The sequence below is a fragment of the Martes martes genome (genome assembly GCF_963455335.1).
Source record: "Martes martes genome assembly, chromosome: 2".
NCBI lineage: Eukaryota > Metazoa > Chordata > Mammalia > Carnivora > Mustelidae > Martes > Martes martes.
Window position 1 is genome coordinate 39,004,694 of NC_137889.1, and position 18,369 is coordinate 39,023,062.

At 41.5% G+C, this 18,369-nt stretch overlaps 1 protein-coding gene across 12 annotated transcripts in view; it reads left to right on the plus strand.

Moving 5' to 3' along the window:
• Nucleotides 1–18,369, plus strand: part of CSGALNACT1 (chondroitin sulfate N-acetylgalactosaminyltransferase 1) — a 335,010-nt gene that overhangs the window by 152,006 nt on the left and 164,635 nt on the right. The window contains exon 1 of one of the 12 annotated variants that reach the window (XM_080794794.1): nt 4,441–4,693. The exons of the other annotated variants lie outside the window; for them this stretch is intronic. The gene's annotated coding sequence lies outside the window, so the exon portion shown is untranslated. Of the gene's footprint in view, nt 1–4,440; nt 4,694–18,369 lie in introns of those variants that run through there. 12 annotated transcript variants of the gene reach the window in all.

Sequence of the window (18,369 nt, forward strand, 5' to 3'; positions counted from 1 at the left end):
ATATTTTACAAGCAAATCATTAATCCATAGAAAATAAGCAGCTTATGGGGAGAATAATATGCGAACCAAACCAGAAAGGTTACATAAGGAAATCTTATCAAATAAACAGTGTATTGAATAATTCTTCTTTTATTCATTGATAAGCAGGGTAAAATGCAATACTCTCCAAGAGATAAAAATCAGGCCTGTCTACCTGAGAGGCATCATAAATGAAAGAAGCAACGTTCATCTTTTGTCAGTTAGGCTGAAACATCATCTCTGCCTCCTGTCTATATATGGTGAAAGTATCATCTTTCTCCTCATGGTCATTTAACCCCCAACTTGCCCTCCTGACACGTATTTGGGTGACTGAAAGGCTCAAGAAGGATTACAAAACATCCCAGAAAGAGTCTTTTACCTGTCAGTGGTTTCCATACTGGGGTACCAAGGTACCCCAGGGCACCAAAGGGAATCCATAGCTGTGCTTTGGAATATTGTAAATTTTCAAGCAAAGTCTGCTAGATCTCTGTTGGCTATCGGGCAAACCGCTAGGTAGTTCATACTTTCAGCATTAGATTGATCCCCGCTCCTTTTGATGATATCACATCTTTGGGAAACCACATTTTCAGCAGTTACTGTGATGAAAAGCAACTGCTACACAAAATTAGGTGTGGTATCTAATCTGGTGCCAGGGACTGAGAAGCACTGCAGTGCCCGCGAGAGGCACACATGCCCTTGGTCAGTGATGGTGGTGGGGGATGAGGCAAAAGCTATTCTGTTTCTTTCAGTTCATTGGACTCTTTTCTCGAACAGCTACTAAGTTTTTGGGACATAAATACTCATAAGCTAGTGGACCTAACTGCTTAGTGGAAAAAACCCCAAAACTGTTAGCCATTTCTTTTAGTCAAGGAGTGTTAGAAAAATTAATGAGACCCGAATGGCACCACGTGCTGAGAAAGCGAGACCTTGGTCCTAAACTCTTGGTCAGTCTCCAAATTGTACAGTGGAGAGCAAAGTTTCGTTTTCAAAGAGCAGGTATTTGAAAAAGGGCTCAGGTCCTAGGCCACCTCCTTGAGCTGTCACAGAGGCAGCAACAGTGGCAGGGGCCTCTGGAGAAGGGTCAGGACTGCTAGAGGGCTCATGCCCCACCTGTTGTGGCTGCTGCCATCTTTGTTCCTGGGAAGGTGGTTCAGATACGGAGGGAGGAATGACTGGATATGTATAATGAACATGGGCTAGAGCTAAAGATATATTTTCATATAGTCTGTTTTTTTTTTTTAATTAGAAACTTGGGAGTGTAGACTCTTGGAATAATTCACAGTGCTACAGAATATAAGCATTCTGTAAAAAACCAGCAACAGTTACTACAGTTCCCTTTCAGGCCTTAAATCCATCAGTCTTCATCCAACTGAGGTTTGCCCTAAAATAAAGATCAGATGGGAGCCTCCGTAGGAGCCACACATCTTGATTATAAAAAATTGAGGAATGTTACTTTTATTATGGGGAAGAAACTGACTGATAGGTATCAAAACACAAGGGATGAAAATTAGACCCAAGTGTTGAGTTGTTTGGAGTAGCATCCTAGGTGGGGAAAAGTGGGAAATAGGACCTTCATCACCTGGTTCTGAAGAAATCTCCAGTGGGCTCAGCCCTGGGGCAGGAGTGCAAGAACGCAAACAGCTTTTGAAATGAGTATGTTTGTCAGGCTGTCCTTTAGTAAACTTCTAGAAACAGTTAATGGGGGACAATTACATTAGACCATCACTAACCCAAGTGGTTTCCAGATCATTAATACCATAGAATGCTTTTCAAAAGGAGGTTTTTTTGTTTTTTGCTTTTGGTGATGAGATAAGCTTAGAAAATGTACTCCTTTCTTGTAGGGTACATTGCACCTTGGCCTATTAAAGATTCTGGCCTATTAAAGACAAGACAGAACTTTAATTCAACTTCCTCGTTCCCAGGTTTCTTCTCCACAGAACCTTTTCCAGCCCTTTTCCTTTCCAGAACCATCCACCCTTGCCTTTTTAAGAACCCTGTCCCACCAACCAGCCTTTGAGACGCGCTGTCCACTGCCCGTGATGGAAAGAATCTGATTCCGAGTTAGATTTGCATCTCCCTAGCTGTTGTACACTAAGCCAGCATTTCTCAACATTTGACTTGGCATTTACAAGCACGTACAGACGCCCCAGCCTGTCCCCAGAGTTTCTAGGGTACCAGGGGTGGTGCCGGTTACCTGCATTTTCGAGAAGCTCTTGCAAGGGGTCTTAGAGGTTCCAAGGTTGAGAGTTGCTTTGCTGGGAAGAACTTTCTAGTTTCCATTTCTTTTCCCTAAGGTTGCAGTAGGTACCTCCAGAAGTCTTTTTGATGTTGGGCATGCTTCCTGAAGGGAGCTGATTTCACGTTGAAAGCAGACTGCTGCTACGCTGTGGCTCGGAGTGTCTCAGCCTGTGGGCCTCTCCCTGCCGCGGGGTGCCGGGACCCTGGTGCTACTCCAGTGCAGGTGTGCTCCTGAGGTCGCGAGAAGGCTGCTGGGGGTTGGGGGGTAGAGAGGACGAGCCCCACCAAGGGGCCTATTCCTGAGCTCCTCAAGTGGGGTGCCGCTCAGACCTGGAACTCTCCTTTGTCCATAAGCCGATAACTGGGTCATGGCGAGCTTGACCTTGTGTTCTCTTGGAGAAACGTTCTCTGCTATGACTCTTCTGGTCTTACATCTCATGGCCTGACATTCTCTAAAATCTCTGTTCCTCTTCATGATGCCATGAGAAGTGAGGCAGGAAAGAGCTGAGGAAGGTGAGTGGGTTTTTATGGTAACCAGGCAGGGAATTAACACAGGATAGTGAAGGGATGTGATGAATCCACGGGCTGCAGATTTTTCCACTAAAAATACCTGAAAGGGCCCAGGTGAGAATATAGGACCCTAAAACCAAGGCAGAGTCTACTGTGAAAGTGGTGTGGGAAAAGCCCCAGCACTGAATGTTGAGTCAGAAGCCAGCTTTGCCGGTGGTGGATGAGGTGCATTGCTGAGGTCCATTCCTCTACCTTCTGCAGTCACACTTGGTCCCCTAGCCTGGCCACAGAAATTATGCTCGTAGTTACTGGAGATTGTCAACTCGGATGAAAAGCAGCCCCCTTCCCGTTCATCAGTGGCTGGGGAGAGAGATCTCTTACCAGTCGGTCTGCCTTCTCTCTTTGTAGTGGTCTGAAATGAGTCGCCTACGGATAGGCCAGAAGAAAAGGGAAGCAAAGTCTGCAGAGTGTTGCAAGCACGCTGTAGTCCATTTACATAATTCCCTCCGTTATTCCCCACAACAGCCCTTGGAAGTACTTCTTGGTTCTTTAAAATAAAGATGAGACACAGAGGTTCAGAGAGATGAAACAAGTTGTCCAAGGGTTCACAGCTCGGGAACAAGGGGGCCAGAATGCAGATCTGGTTGATCCCGAAGTCCTCTTTGATGCCCCCCGGCCCTTCCTGCCATCTGTTCCCGGGACCCAAGGCCGTGGTGCCCTCACACTTGCTCCTGGATATCTTCTGTGCAATGAGCTTGATAACAAGCTCTTGAAAAAGAAAACGAAGAGAAGCCTTCGAACACTTTCTTGCTTATTCTTTATTGCTGTAGCCATGAAACCCGGCATGCTTCCTATCACCAGTCCTTCTGGAAAGGACTCTGTGACAGGAAGGAATATGGTGGCAGATTCATTCGTATTTTTTTCTCCGAGTATATTTAGATTATATTTCTTTTGATTTTATAAATGGTTGGTTTTCAAATAAGCAGTTAATAGTGTTCACTAGAAGTGTGTTTTATGTGTAAAAATGTCTAGAACTTTATCATGGCAAAAAAATTTCCTGGAGGAAATAGAAAATCAACCGTGGGATAGATTGCTAACATTAGTAAAATAAATATTAATCCAAGGTTAACTGTTAGCCTAAACCTTTTCTTAATTCAAAATCTGAGTGAAGCCTTCCTTGGCAAAAAAACAAAAAACAAAAAACAAAAAAACAAAAAAAAAACCCACTTTATTTCAGCTCAGTTGGAAATTCTAATGTGAAAATCACCATAGCCTTGCAGAATCGCAGCATGAATGATATTAACTGTCTCCGTAACTTAATGACGGAGTACCAGACACCACTGCCCAGGAGGCACATGTCCATAAGCTTCCAGGTTTAGAGATCACACATTTCTCAACTGTTAGCTCTGGACGGTGATCATTTAATTCGACTCTCACATTCTGCCGATGAGCAAAGTACAGAAGTGAGAGATCTCAAAAGTTGTAAGGCTGGTGGGTGGTGGAAAAGGCTTCTTATTTTGTTACCATAGATAGTGGTGCCTTTAACTGGAATGTTTTTAAGAAACACTCTAGCCAAGCCCATTAATGCTGCAGACTATTAGGCTTGGCCCAGTTTGTGCTTCTCCTGCGTCACTGAATCATAACTAAGCAACGTAAACATACCCCAGAAGCTGTGGGCTGAGCAGAGTGACAGTTGTCAGCGTTCAGCCTCATTGCTTTGAGCTCTCTCAAATCCAGAGGAGGAGCAGGTGGCCAACAGAATTTGGAAGCCTTTGGAATGTTATGCCAGTTGCTCAGTTACTGCAGAGTGATCATCGGTTCTTTGTTGGCAGTTTCAATCCAGTTTGGCGGGTGTGTGGCTCGTTTTCTACAAGGTAGCAGGAAGGTGACGGCAGAGTTTAAATAAGCTGAAACGGAACACCTGCAGGTGAGCCTAATCCCGAGCAAGGCTTCTAATCAAAGTAGTTGGATGGATAGTGAATGATAATTGTAGTGAAAAGTTGAATGTAGGTCTCTGCTATTATGTTGTTTGGAATTACACTTGCTTATTATTATCAGAAAGCACCGAGACATTTGGTAGCCCGATTAGTTTTGGGAAAAGTCTCTTAGAATGGAATGAAATAATCTTACTTTTCATTTTAATGCCAGACACTGGTCTAATACTGTGTATACTCCTGGTTTTACACTGGGTTTTGTGCAGTCCAGAAAGTTTTCTCCGAAGCACATGTGTTTTTGTCCATGTCTGCCAACTGTGGTCTTATCTGGCTGTTGGTCCCGCTGGTCACTAGCACTTCCAACTGAGAAGTCTTTTGACGCCTCTCACCTGTTTGAGGTGCCTCTGTACCTGTTCGAATGGCTGCCTTTTCCAGAGTGAGCTCACTGGTTTAGACTCTTCCTACTACAAAAGATAGAACATTCTGCTCACACTGGCCCAAGCAAAAAAGCGTACAGGCGCGGCTGGCTTCTGGGATTCTTTGATTCAGGACCTTAGATCACTTGGCTTCATTTTTGGGGAGGGAAGAAAGGCTATAGCATCTAGATTTAAGTCTAACTGAAGAGTAAGCATGCTTCTCAATCTGTTTTCTTCTTTCTCATTGTATCTCATGTTTTGTCAGATATATATATCTCATAATTACATGATATATGTAATTCTTAATTGAAGTACAGTTGACATGATAAGTTTCAGATTTACGGTGTGGTGATTTCACAATTATATACATAATGAAATGCTCACCATGATAAGCGTAGTCACCCTCTGTCACCATACAAAGTTATTGCAATAGTATTGACTATATTCCCCATACTGTACTTTGCATTTCCATGACTTACTTATTTTATAACTGGAAGTTTGGGTCACTTAATCCCCTTCACCTATTTTACCTGTCCCTTCACTCCCCTTTGTAAATCACGTTTGTTCTCTGTATTTATGGGTCTGTTTCTGTTTTGCTGTTGTTGTTATTTTTTGTGTGTTCATTTGTTTTTTAGATTCTACATATAAGTGAAATCATACAGTATTTGTCTTTCTGTGTCTGACTTACTTCGCTTGGCATGATGCCCTCTAGATCCATCAGAGTGGTTGTAAATGCAAGATCTCATTCTTTTTTATGGCTGAGTAATATTCCACTGTGTATGTCTCTCTGTGTGTGTGTGTGTGTGTGTGTGTGTAAGAGTGTCTCTGTATCGCGTCTTCTTTATGCATTCATCTGTTGATGGATGGCTTGCTTCTGTATCTTTGGTTATTACAAATAATGCTGCAGTAAACATAGCGGTACACATATCTTTTCAAATTAGTGTTTTTATTTTTTTTGGATAAATACCCAGAAGTGGAATTACCCATACAAGTGGGTTGTATGGTATTTCTATTTTTAATTTCTTAAGGAACCTCCATCTTGTTTTCCAGAGTGCTGCACCTGTTTATAATCCCACCAGTACAGAGGGTTCCTTTTCCTTCTCTCTCAGTCTTTCCAGCATACCCCAAGACTGATTTTCATTAGCTTTGATTGGGTCATATGCCCATCTCTGAACTGTCACTGTGGCCACGGGATTGAATTATTCAGCTGGCCAGGTCTTGGTCATGGGTATCACTCCTGAGGATGGATGGTTTCTTTCATACATGAGCTAGAGAAGATGTTGATTTTAGTAGATACTCTCAGGATATTTAAAAGAGAATGTCAGGACTTGAAGGGAAATGAGCAACAGGGGCTCTTTTCCACAACTTGCATACTAGCATATTGCTGATGTGCATTATAGGTTTTGAAAGGTCTAAGAGTTAGTCTTCCAATAGAAGTATTGATTTTTTTCTCCCAACATTTCTTCTTTTGGTTTCTCTAAGCCATCTGTGAAAACTTTAATCATGTTTTTCTATTATGCTATCATTCACCAGGACAGTATTTAAACCCCCAATAAATGGGGATGTGATTCCTAGCTGTGATTCCTAGTCACAGCCATAGCCTTCTTCAAAGGGCTAGGTGACTGGACACTTTTGTTTTTGAGCTTGTTTTTCTGTCGCAGCATTTTCAGGGCAATTTTCATTTGGGTAAGACAAATAGCTCCCACAGAGCCTGGGCTGGTAGATTATTATCACAATGTTATTTTTAAGCTTTTGCATATGATTTCTTTTCCTGTTAATAACTAAGACAAATAATTTTCTTAGTTGTTGAAAAAATCAGAATGAATTTCTGAATCCTTTGAAATGATGATGAGCTCACCATTCCTAAGTATGTATGGTAGCAGTATTCTGTCTGTTAAGAGATCAGTCTCATCATGCCATGACAATAACTCTTTTTTATTGTCTACTTTATGGCCTTGGGTTCCTGGAAAGTGAAATTATGAGTATATATTAGCATACTATTGATACTCAGTAGCTGGTGTATTTTCTTTATTTATTTTATCAGTTAGAGAAGCATCAGACTTCAATAAAAAGCTTTTCTTTTTATACACTGGCAGGTTTTTAAAACTGAAAACAAAAGAAGATAGAAAAAATTTGAATGCCATGATTGTTATCTTGCAGAATTCTGCTCCAAGTTAATAAAAAAGGAATTTAACTTTGGGGCTTTAACAAGGCATTGTCTGAACTTTCGTCCTTAGTTTCACCTGATAGCAAAGTGGGTGAGAGAGGTTATCACACTTCCATATGATAATAACAAAGCTCTGAGTCAGTCCTGTATGTACTATTATACATACTATTATATCTGCCATTAGCAATCCCCCCTCCACCCCAATCCTGGATGCTTCTAAGACCTTCTCTTAATATTTAGGTCTCAGCAGGCTTAGTAGGAGGGGCTTTGGCATGTTTGCTTTGTGTTCCTGTTAGTTGTGATTCGTACAGCTTCTTGGATCTGTAGCTCTATATCTTGAATCCATTTCGGCCTCCTGGTGACTGTCTTTGTGGCTTCTGCTACTTTCTCCCCTTCTCTTCTTTTGGGATTCCAGTCTCACATGCATTAGTACTCTCATCTGTGCTTAATGTGCCACCTCAGCTCTGTTCCCTGTTTTCAGTTCTTTTTTTTCCCTCTCTGCTTCTGTGGGGTCTTTCCTACTCCTCTTGTGCTGTATCTCACCTGCTGTTAAACCCATGTATTGAACTATTAATCTCAATTATTATTATTTCAATTATATATAGATTCTAGGTATCTGATAAAAATCTCTATTTTTAATGTATTTTCTTAAACATTGTGATTGTAAGTCTATTAAAATTCCTTTTTGATAATTATAATATGTAGATCAACTGTGGGTCAGTATATTATCTGGTTTTCCTCTTAGTTTTTGGTCATCTATTCTTGTTTTCTGTCATGCTGTGTAATTGTCTGTTAAGTACCTGCAATCATATATGAAAAATTGTGGTGTCTCTGGATACTCTTATCTTCCTTCAGAGAAGACTGAAATTTTTTCTGGTGGACAGTTGAATAAGGCTATTCCCCTAGATCCAGTCAACAATGATGATGACTAGATTGGGGTTTCAGGCTTTTCTGTTTCTGTGTACCTGACTCCTAAGGCATAGCCCATCAAGGGTCTTACCTGAAAGCCAGGGCTCCTGGTCCATGTCAGACCCTAAATTTCAAGTCCCAGGCAGAGTGGGATTGACAAAAACTTCTTAACTTTTTAGCCTCTTGGCAGTGGCTTTCTGCTTGTTTTCTCCTCCTTTTACAACTCCTATATTTACTACTCCTATAAAAATTCAGCAAGTGCCTCGAATGCAAAGTCTGAGCAGCATATTTGATTCATGTTCCCGAGGTTCCCTTTTCTCTGGGGTACTGTCGGCTCAAGTGCTGGCTGAAGTGGTGGTCTGACCTCCATGTTCTATCTCTCCAACCCAGGGAGACTGCTCCAGGCTGTGGGCTGTGTCTGTCTGCTTCCCTCTTCTTCCCCTGCCCTTCCTCTCCTCCACTTCCCCCTCCTTTTCCTTCTTCTCTCCCTCTGCCCTTCTTCATTTTTAGTCCAGCTTTTGTAGTTGCTCTCAGTGGGGGACTTAGTGTGATATTGTCCTTACATTTTGGAATTATTTTATAATCTGAGGGTTTTCATGAATGCCATGTATATGAAAGTATTGTTTATTCAGAACAAGGTTTTACTTCAAGCAAAGAGGGTATGCACATATTTTAACTGTTTTGAGGTAAAAAAATTTCTGCTGATTGCCGGAAGTGAGGGTTAGGGGTAGAATGAAATGGGTGAAGGGAGTAAAAAAGTGCAAAGTTTCAGTTATAAAACAAGTCATAGGAATATAATGTACAAAATGGTGACTATGAATACTAATACTTTATTGAATATTTGGAAGCCACTAAGAGAGTAGACCTTAAAAGTTCTCATCACAAGGGAAAAGTTTGCTAGCAAAATAGATACAACTGACCCTTGAGCAACGTGGGTTTGAACTCTGCAGGTCCACTTAAATGTGGATTTTTGTCAACAAATGTACTGGAAAATTTTTTTTTATAGATTTGAAATAATTTGAAAAAACTTGTTGACAAACTGTGTAACCTAGAAGTACCAAAAAAAATTTAAGAAAAAGTTTGATATTACTGAAAGAATATAGGACATAATACCCATAAAATACAAAATAGATGTTATAAGACTATATTATTGGTAAGGCTTCTGGTCAACTGTAGGGTATTAGTAATTGTGTTCTGGGGGGAGTGAAAAGTTATAGGCAGATTTTTAACCATGTGTGTTGGGGAGAGGGAGGGTTGGTATCTCTAACCTGCACATTGTTCAAGAGTCAACTGTAGATACAGAGTGGAATAAATCACTCATGAACATAGATAAAAACTGCTAAACAAAATATTAGCAAACTGCATCCTTTAATGTTTTTTTTTTTTTAAATCACAACTTAGCTGGAATTCCTTATTCTAGGAATTTAAGGATGGTTTAGCATAAGAAAATCTTTTTTGTAATTTACTCATATTCACAATTAAATCTGAAAACCTCATGTTTATCTCAACTGATATAGGAACGTATATAATAAAATTCAACTTTCATTCATGAAAAGCTTCTTAACAATAATGGAGCATTTCTAATCTGATGAGGTATAGCTAACAAAAATGTTCAGCAAATACCATATTTAACTGTGACACTTAAGCAAAATTTCCATTAAATGCAAAACAATTAATTACCTAAAAATAAGAAATAAAACAGTCCCACTCACAATAGCATCAAAACAGTAAAATACTTCGGAATAAATTTAACCAAGGAAGTGAAAGGTCTATACACCAAAAACTAGAAGACTTTGATGAGAGAAATTGAAGAATACACAAACAAATGGAAAGATACTTCACGCTCATTGATGAAAGAATTAATGGGTCCATGTTACCCAAAACTATCTATAGATTCAGTGCAATCCTCAGCAAAAGAAACAGTCATCAAAACAAAGAGGCAACCCACGGAATGGGAGAAGATATTTGCAAATGACAGTACAGATAAAAGGTTGATATCCAGGATCTATAAAGAACTCCTCAAACTCAACACACACAAAACAGATAATCATATTAAAAAATGGCAGAAGATATGAACAGACACTTCTCCAAGGAAGACATACAAATGGCTACCAGACACATGAAAAAATGTTCATCATCACTAGCCATCAGGGAGATTCAAATCAAAACCACATTGAGATACCACCTTACACCAGTTAGAATGGCCAAAATTAGCAAGACAGGAAACAACGTGTGTTGGAGAGGATGTGGAGAAAGGGGAACCCTCTTACACTGTTGGTGGGAATGCAAACTGGTGCAGCCACTTTGGAGAACAGTGTGGAGATTCCTCAGGAAATTAAAAATAGATCTTCCCTATGACCCTGCAATTGCACTGCTGGGTATTTACCCCAAAGATACAGATGTAGTGAAAAGAAGGGCCATCTGTACCCCAATGTTTATAGCAGCAATGGCCACGGTCGCCAAACTGTGGAAAGAACCAAGATGCCCTTCAACGGATGAATGGATAAGGAAGATGTGGTCCATATACACTATGGAGTATTATGCCTCCATCAGAAAGGACGAATACCCAACTTTTGTAGCAACATGGACAGGACTGGAAGAGATTATGCTGAGTGAAATAAGTCAAACAGAGAAAGTCAAGTATCATATGGTTTCACTTATTGGTGGAGCATAACAAATAATATAGAGGACAAGGGTAGATGGAGAGGAGAAGGGATTTGAGGGAAATTGGAAGGGGAGGTGAACCATGAGAGACTATGGACTCTGAAAAACAACCTGAGGGTTTTGAAGGGGCGGGGTGGGAGGGTGGGGGAACCAGGTGGTGGGTATTAGGGAGGGCACAGATTGCATGGAGCACTGGGTGTGGTGAAAAAACAATGAATACTGTTACGCTGAAAATAAATAAAAAATTAAAACAAAAACAAAAACAAAAACAAAAACAAACAAACAAAAAAAAGATTCAGTGCAATCCTTATGAAGATTCCAATAGCATTTTTTACAGAAATAGAAAAAAAAAGTCCTAAAATTTGTATGTAACCACAAAAGATCTCAAATAGACAAAGCAATCTTGAGAAGGAAGAACGAAGCTGGAGACATCACCCTGTCTGATTTCACATTATATTACAAATTATAGTAAACAAAACAACATGACATTGGTATAAAGCACACAACCAATGGAACAGAATTGAGAACCCAGAGATAAACCCTCATGTATATAGGCAACTAATATTTCTCAAGGGAGTTGAGAACATTCAGTGGAGAAAAGATGGTCTTCTTTAATAAATTGTGCTAGGAAAGTTGGATATTAATGTGTAAAAAATGAAATTAGACCCCTATATTATACCATTCATAAAAATTTACTCAAAATGGATTAAAGACTTAAATATAAGACCTGAAACTGTAAAGCTCCTTGAAGAAAATATAGAGGAAAAAATCTTGATATTAGTCTAGGCAGTGATTTTTTTTTTAGATGTGACTCCTAAACAACAAGTAACAAAGGTAAAAACAAACAAGTAGGACTACATTAAACTAAAGAACTTCTGCACAGCAAAATAAATGCTCAACCAAAATGAAAAGTCAACCTGTGGAATGAGAGAAAATATTGCAAACCAAATGTCTGATAGGGATAAAGATCTAAATTATATGAGGAACTCATACAACTCAACAGCAAAAAACCCCAAATAATCTGATTAAAAATGGGCTAAGTACTTGAATGGATTTTTTTCCCAAAGAAAGTATTTAGATGGGCAACAGGTGTGTGAAAAGATACTCAACATCACTAATCACCAGGGAAATGCAAACGCAAACCACAAATAGGTATCACCTCACATTTATTAGAATGACTATTATCAAGAGGACAGTGGTACTGGTGAGGATGTGGAGAAAAAGAAGCCCTAGTAGACTCTTGGTGGGAATGTAAATCAGTACGGCCACTATGGAAAAGAGTACAGAACTTCCCTGTAAAATTAAATATAGAACTACCACATGACCCAGTAATTCCATTTCTGGATGTGCATCCAAAGGAAATGAAATCACTATCTTGCAGTGATATCTGCACCCCCCATATTTTTTGCAGCACTATTTATAAAAGTTAAGACATAGAAACAACCTAAGTGTCCATCCATAAATGAGTAGATAAAGAAGATGTGTGTGTATCCATGTCTCTGTGTGTGTGTGTGTGTGTAATGTAATATTATTCAACCATAAAAAAGAAGGAAATGTTACCATTTGCGACAACTTGGATAACCTTGAGGGCATTATGTTAAATGACACAAGTCGCACAGAGAAAGACAAACACTGTACAGTCTCATTTTTTATGTGGAATAGGAAAGAACAAAACTCAAGGAAACAGAGAACACATTGGTGGTTGCTGGAGGTGAGGGTTAGGTGAAATGGGTGAAGATGGTCTAAAGGTGCAGATGTCCACTTCTGGGGATGGGAGGTATAGTGTAGTGACAGCACTGTATTGTGTATTTTAAAGTTACTGAGATAGTAGATCTAAAAATTCCCATCACATGCAAAAAAATTGCAGCAACGTGAGGTGATAAGTATGTTAACTAAACTTATTATGCTAATCATTTCACAGTATATACATTTATCAAATCCTTATGTTGGACACCTTAAACTTATACAATATTATAACCAGTTGTATCTCAATAAAGCTGGAAGAATATTATAACTATTTTTAGGTTAGTCATGATATATACTGTTTATATTCATTAGCTTTTTCTTTGTTCATTATTAAATATGCTAGAAACTGAATATATTGCTGTGAACTAATTCAGCATAATTCCTGCTCTTGGGTATCTTATAGTCTAGTGGCAGAGCCTTTGTAAATAGTATTTTTGTGTCTCTTCCCTCTATCTGCAGCTATATGTTAATTACAAACTCTAAGTTATACAGAGGGAAAGTAAACATAATTATTAAAAAAGAATAAAAGGGTAAATTTAGGGGAAAGATTATAGAAAATGTTCCCCTTTGGAAGTGTCAGTGGGAACCTGCATACTGAAAAGTAATAAACTAGACGTAGAGAAGGGGAAGAGCTTTCTGAAGGAAACAGCGTGAGAACCAAGAATACGGGTCATTGGAAAAACTGAGAAATTGTTGAACTGAAGAACTGAGCATGTGTGGCTTTTAGGAGGGTAGGCCAGGGACAGTGTCATGAGATGACCTTGGAGCTGAGCCTTTTAGGCCATGCGAAGAAATCTGGAATTGTTCTCCAATGCAGTTGGAAGCCACTCCAGGGTTTCGAGGAGGCAGGGTTTTGTGGTGTAAAATGCTCGCCCTGGCTGCTGTATAGATAGTGGATTAGGAGCACCGAGGGTGAAAGCAGGGGCAGGAGTCAGGAATCTGTTGCAGGGGTCCAGTCAAGGACCTAGTGGGTTGGGCTACAATTAGGTCAGAGGTGGAGCAAGTAGATAGACGTTAAGATGTATTTTGGAATTAGCATGAACAGAGATGGGGGCTCCCGGATGCCTCAGTTAAGTGTCTGACTCTCAGGTCATGATCTCAGGGTTGTGAGATTGAGCCCCATGTCAGGCTCTATGCTGGGCTTGGAGCCTGCTTCAGATTCTCTCTCCCCTGCCACCTCCCCCTGGCTCTTGCGTGCTATCAAAAAAAGAATGAACAGAAGGGAGTGAGCCAGAATTGGCTTCAGTGGTAATACCCTGTTTTCTGGCATGAACATCTGAATGGTCGTAGGCACCATTTACTGATATGGAGGACATAGTGGGAAGAGGGATCTCGCAGGGGCATCAGGAAGTCAGCTTTGGATGTGTTAAACCAATAACACATTTGAGTGCAGAGGTGACGTAGGAAGTTGGATGAATGTGCCTGAAACCCAGAGAGTTTTAGGCAGGTTTAGGTTTAGGCAGAAGATAAAAACAGCCATGAGAGTAGATAGGCTTGCCTAGGACAGGAAAAACAAGTGTCAGTCTTTGGGAACTTCCTCATGGAACCATAAGGTAGATGAGTTGGCATTGGCAGAGAGAGGAAAAGAGCAGCCAGGAGGTGGGGGGTTTCCAGGAGAGGCTGGTGGGGGGATGCCAAGAGGAAGTGTTTGTAAGGAAGGGAGGGGATGATGGCAGGATAGACCCTGTCACAAGTCAAGTGAGATGAGAACTCAAAACTGTCCTTGGGATTTGGCAATCAGGGCTTTGGAAAGGATATCAGAGGTGATCTCAGGAAGAACGGTTTATTTTATTATTTTTGTGCTAAGGTATAATTGACATAAACATTCTGTTAGTTTTAGACGTACATCATGATGAGCGATATTCGTATGTATTGTGAACTGATCACCATCCAGTAAGTCTAGTTAACACCCATTACCACACAGAGTTACAGATGGTTTTCCTGTGATGAGAACTTTTAAGGTTTCCTCTCAGCAACTTTCAAATACAGAGTTCAGATTTATGAACTGTAGTCACCATGCTGTCCATGACATCCTCATGACTGACTTATTTTATCACTGGAAGTTTGTACCTTCTGACCTCCTTCACTTGTTTCCACTGATGGGTGGATAAAGAAAATATGAAACACACTCTCTCTCTTTCTCCCACTCTCTCTCTCAGTGGAATATTATTCATCCTTATGAAAAAGGGAGATCTTGCCATTTGCAACATAGATAGACCTTGGGGGTATTAGGCTGAGTGAAAAAGGTCAGACAGCGAAAGACAGATACTGTATACATCTCTTCTATGTGAAATCTAAGAAAAACCCAAACAAATGGAAAATTGAGTTCACAGATGCAGGAAACAGATATAGATTGGTGTTTGCCAGAGGTGAGAGGTGGAGGGCAAGCAACATGAAAGAGAGATTGGTCTGAGTGGAGAGGGAGGTAGGAGTCAGACGGAGGGGTCCAGAGATGAGAAAATGAAGACAGTCAGGGCTGACGCTGTTTGGGAAATGTGTCTGGCAGGGCGAGAGGGTGATGTCTGCTGGCTCTGAGTCAGCATCTCACACAAACACACACACACCCAGAGACAAATGTGAATCCATAGATAATACAGAGATAGTAGGGTCTGCATCCTGGAGAATGGAATCTCTTTATTTTGCTTGTGTCTTAGAGTACAGGCAAAGCTACTCCCAAATACAGTGACTTAAATAAAAGTTAATTTTTTTCACGTAAAATGCAGATGTTGATGCTTCACCCAAAATGCACGAGAAGCTAGGAAAACAATGTCTCCTGACACTTGGGCGGTAGCATCATAAGTGGTAGATTCCTAAGCGTAGGGAGGGTGTACACAAAGTCCCAAAGCATGACACATGTCCGGTATGATTATCCTAACGTCCTTTCAGCTGTCAGCATGCTCAGCTGCCTCACTAAATAGGACTGTGCTTTTGAGAGAGTTAACGTTAGAAATGATAAATTCTTATTCTGAACATCAGGGGCAAAGTGGCTAGCTGGGGGGCTAGAATCTTAGGGCAGCATCTGCAGCCTGCATGCACCTGCTGCCTCCGAGGCAGCCGGTGCACCGCACCCACCCCTGATCTGAAAAGGCTGTGGCTGATCTGGAACCCGCCCCAGCCCCAGGGCTGAGTGAAAACCGAGGAGGGTTGTGGCGTAATTTTTTCCACTGCTCCATTCAGTGCACCCGCACCTACGGGATCTAGTTATCGTGCGCACCAGCTAGCTCTTCGTTTTACTTTGGAGTTAGCTGTAGCAGAGGGCTGGACTCCTAGGATGCCAGTCAGTTTGTTAAGTTGTTGGCTGAGATTGCTTCAGGATTTGGGAGTCATCTTGATACACTGCTCTCATTTGCTAGTTACAGACTCAAAGTGTTCACATCAGCATCTCCTCCTCCTCCTTTTCTTTTCTTTTCTTTTTTTAAATGAACAAGTGGGAGGAGGGTCAGACAGAGGGAGAAGCCGACCCTCTGCTGAGCAAGAAGCCCAATGCGGGGCTCGATCCCAGGACCTTGAGATCACGACCTGAGCAGAAGGCAGACACTCAACCGACTGCCACCTGGGTGCCCCCGGCTTCATTTTCTTACTCAAATCAGCCAGCTAGGAAGTGGCAGAGCGTGTACCCTGCTTCGTTTCTTGTGATTTCTAAGTCAGGGCAAGTTTTTCTCACTCATCTTGTGATTTCATTGCCTGGCACGGTGACCTGATACCCAGCAGAAGCTGCAGGTGGCGGGAGGTGCCCACTGAGATCTTTGTGGGCTACTCACCCAGGCCCCAACAGTAGGGCTAGTGTCCGGTAGAGAACAGAAGTCTAAGTGCTCCAGTTCCACGCACAGCCTCTATTCTACTTCCTGGTGTGAGAAGGACACTTGTTTGGCCAACTTTCACCAGCGGCTGTTAAGAGGAGGCCCAGGATCGAGAAGGAGGTGGGCTTCTGCATACAGTCCTAATGAATAAAAGAAGCTCCTTCTCTCTCTCTTTCCCAAAGGAGATCAGAGAGGTAACGGGGTTTGGAGATTGCCATGTTTCTGAGCCGAGGTAAAGGAGGGGGTCAGGAAGATTGCTCATACAATTCTTGAGGTCCACAAGAAGCAGACACTGTGGGTTCCTTATTGGATGCCTGCCGAGTTGTAAGACTTGGTGATCTGCCTGGTGCTGACGGAGCACAAAGAAGAGAGCATTGGTGAGAGAGGGTATGGTGGTGTAGCCAGTTGTAGAGGAAACAAGGTCGTTTCCTCAAATTCATGGTTTCTGAGAAATATGCAAACAGGATCTCCCTCCTGAGCAGGCCAGTATTGACCCTGGCTCACACAGAGAATACTAGCTTGGGTCACCAGGTGGGCTAAAAAGGCTTTCATATCAATGCCAGGTGACAGGGTGTTGCCAGCTAGGAGACAGCTGGAAGATGCAATTAGATCTAACAACAGACCCCCAAACCCCGGTGTTCCTGCTCAGGACGGAAACCCCTGCCAGCAAGGCTTGTTTGGGTCCCCGCCTGTCCATCTGTATCAGCTGCGACAGTCATTAAAAGAGTAGGCTACCAGCAAAGAAAACAACAACGAATGACAGAGGAGAAGTGTCCCCCATGCTTTTATCTGCTCTGTCCTCAGGGGAGTGAAGCCAGGCAAGAGGGCGGGGACGTGGGGGGAAGACAGCACTCGCCTCCTTTCCTCCGCATGTCCATCTCTTTTCTCCGGAGCCACTGGAACCAGCAGCTTGGCCTGCTCTGCAGGGAGGAGGGGATCCCAGAATGGATGAGGTTGAAATGTTGCAATGGACTTAAATCTTTTTATTATGAAAAATATTCAAATATATGCAAAAGTAGAATGTAATTTTGCCAGTCCTGTTTCACGCATCCTTCCCTGACTTTTATTTTATTAAAAACATTTTTTTGTCAGACTGTTTTAAAGCAAATGCTAGCCCTTGTGTCCTTTCACATGCAAATACTTTTGGGTGTATTTCTTGCAGATAGAGACTCCCGCAACCTCACCCCACAAAACCATTATGCCAGTATTGGTTTCTAACAAAATTAATATTAATTCCTTACTACCATACGGCATCCAGTCCACATTCAAACTTCCCCAGTTGTTTCAGGGGTACCCTTTCACAGTTTTTCAAATTTATGTATAAGCAAGGCCTGCATTTCGCATTTGGGTATCTCGTGTTTTGTGAGTCTCTGTTACTATGTTTCCCTCTATTTCACTTTCTTCCCCGCTCATGACGTTAATTTGTTAGAGAAGCAGTTTCATTTGTCCTATAAGAAGTTTCACCCTCTTGACTTCTTACTTCCTAATGGTGACAAATAACTTGTTTCCCTATCCCTGGTATTGTCTAGAAGCCAGTAGGTAGATTTAGAAACTTGATTAGATTCAGATGAATAATTTTTAGGCAAGAGTACTTGGTAGGTGGTGTTGTATATGCTGCACTACTTTAATAACCCAGAGTGATCAAATGTTTTGGGATGGGCTGAGAATAAAAGTCACTCGCTTCCCACGGGGAGGAAAGGTACACAGTGCGCAGCTGGTGGTAGCAGTTGCTGGAAAAAATAAAACCGCTGTGTTTATTTCTCAATCAGTTGAGCGTCTTTGGCCACTCCAATTATACAGGCGAGTTGTGATGGAACTTTAAAATTGCCTTTTCCACTAGGGATCCAAATTCAATAGACATATGAGTTGGCAGACGAGGCAGTTTTGAAAACCAGCCCCCAGCTCCAAATGGGTCAAACTAAGGAGAGGAGAGAGGGTTGTGGACGCAGCCGGCTGTCTGCCCCAGC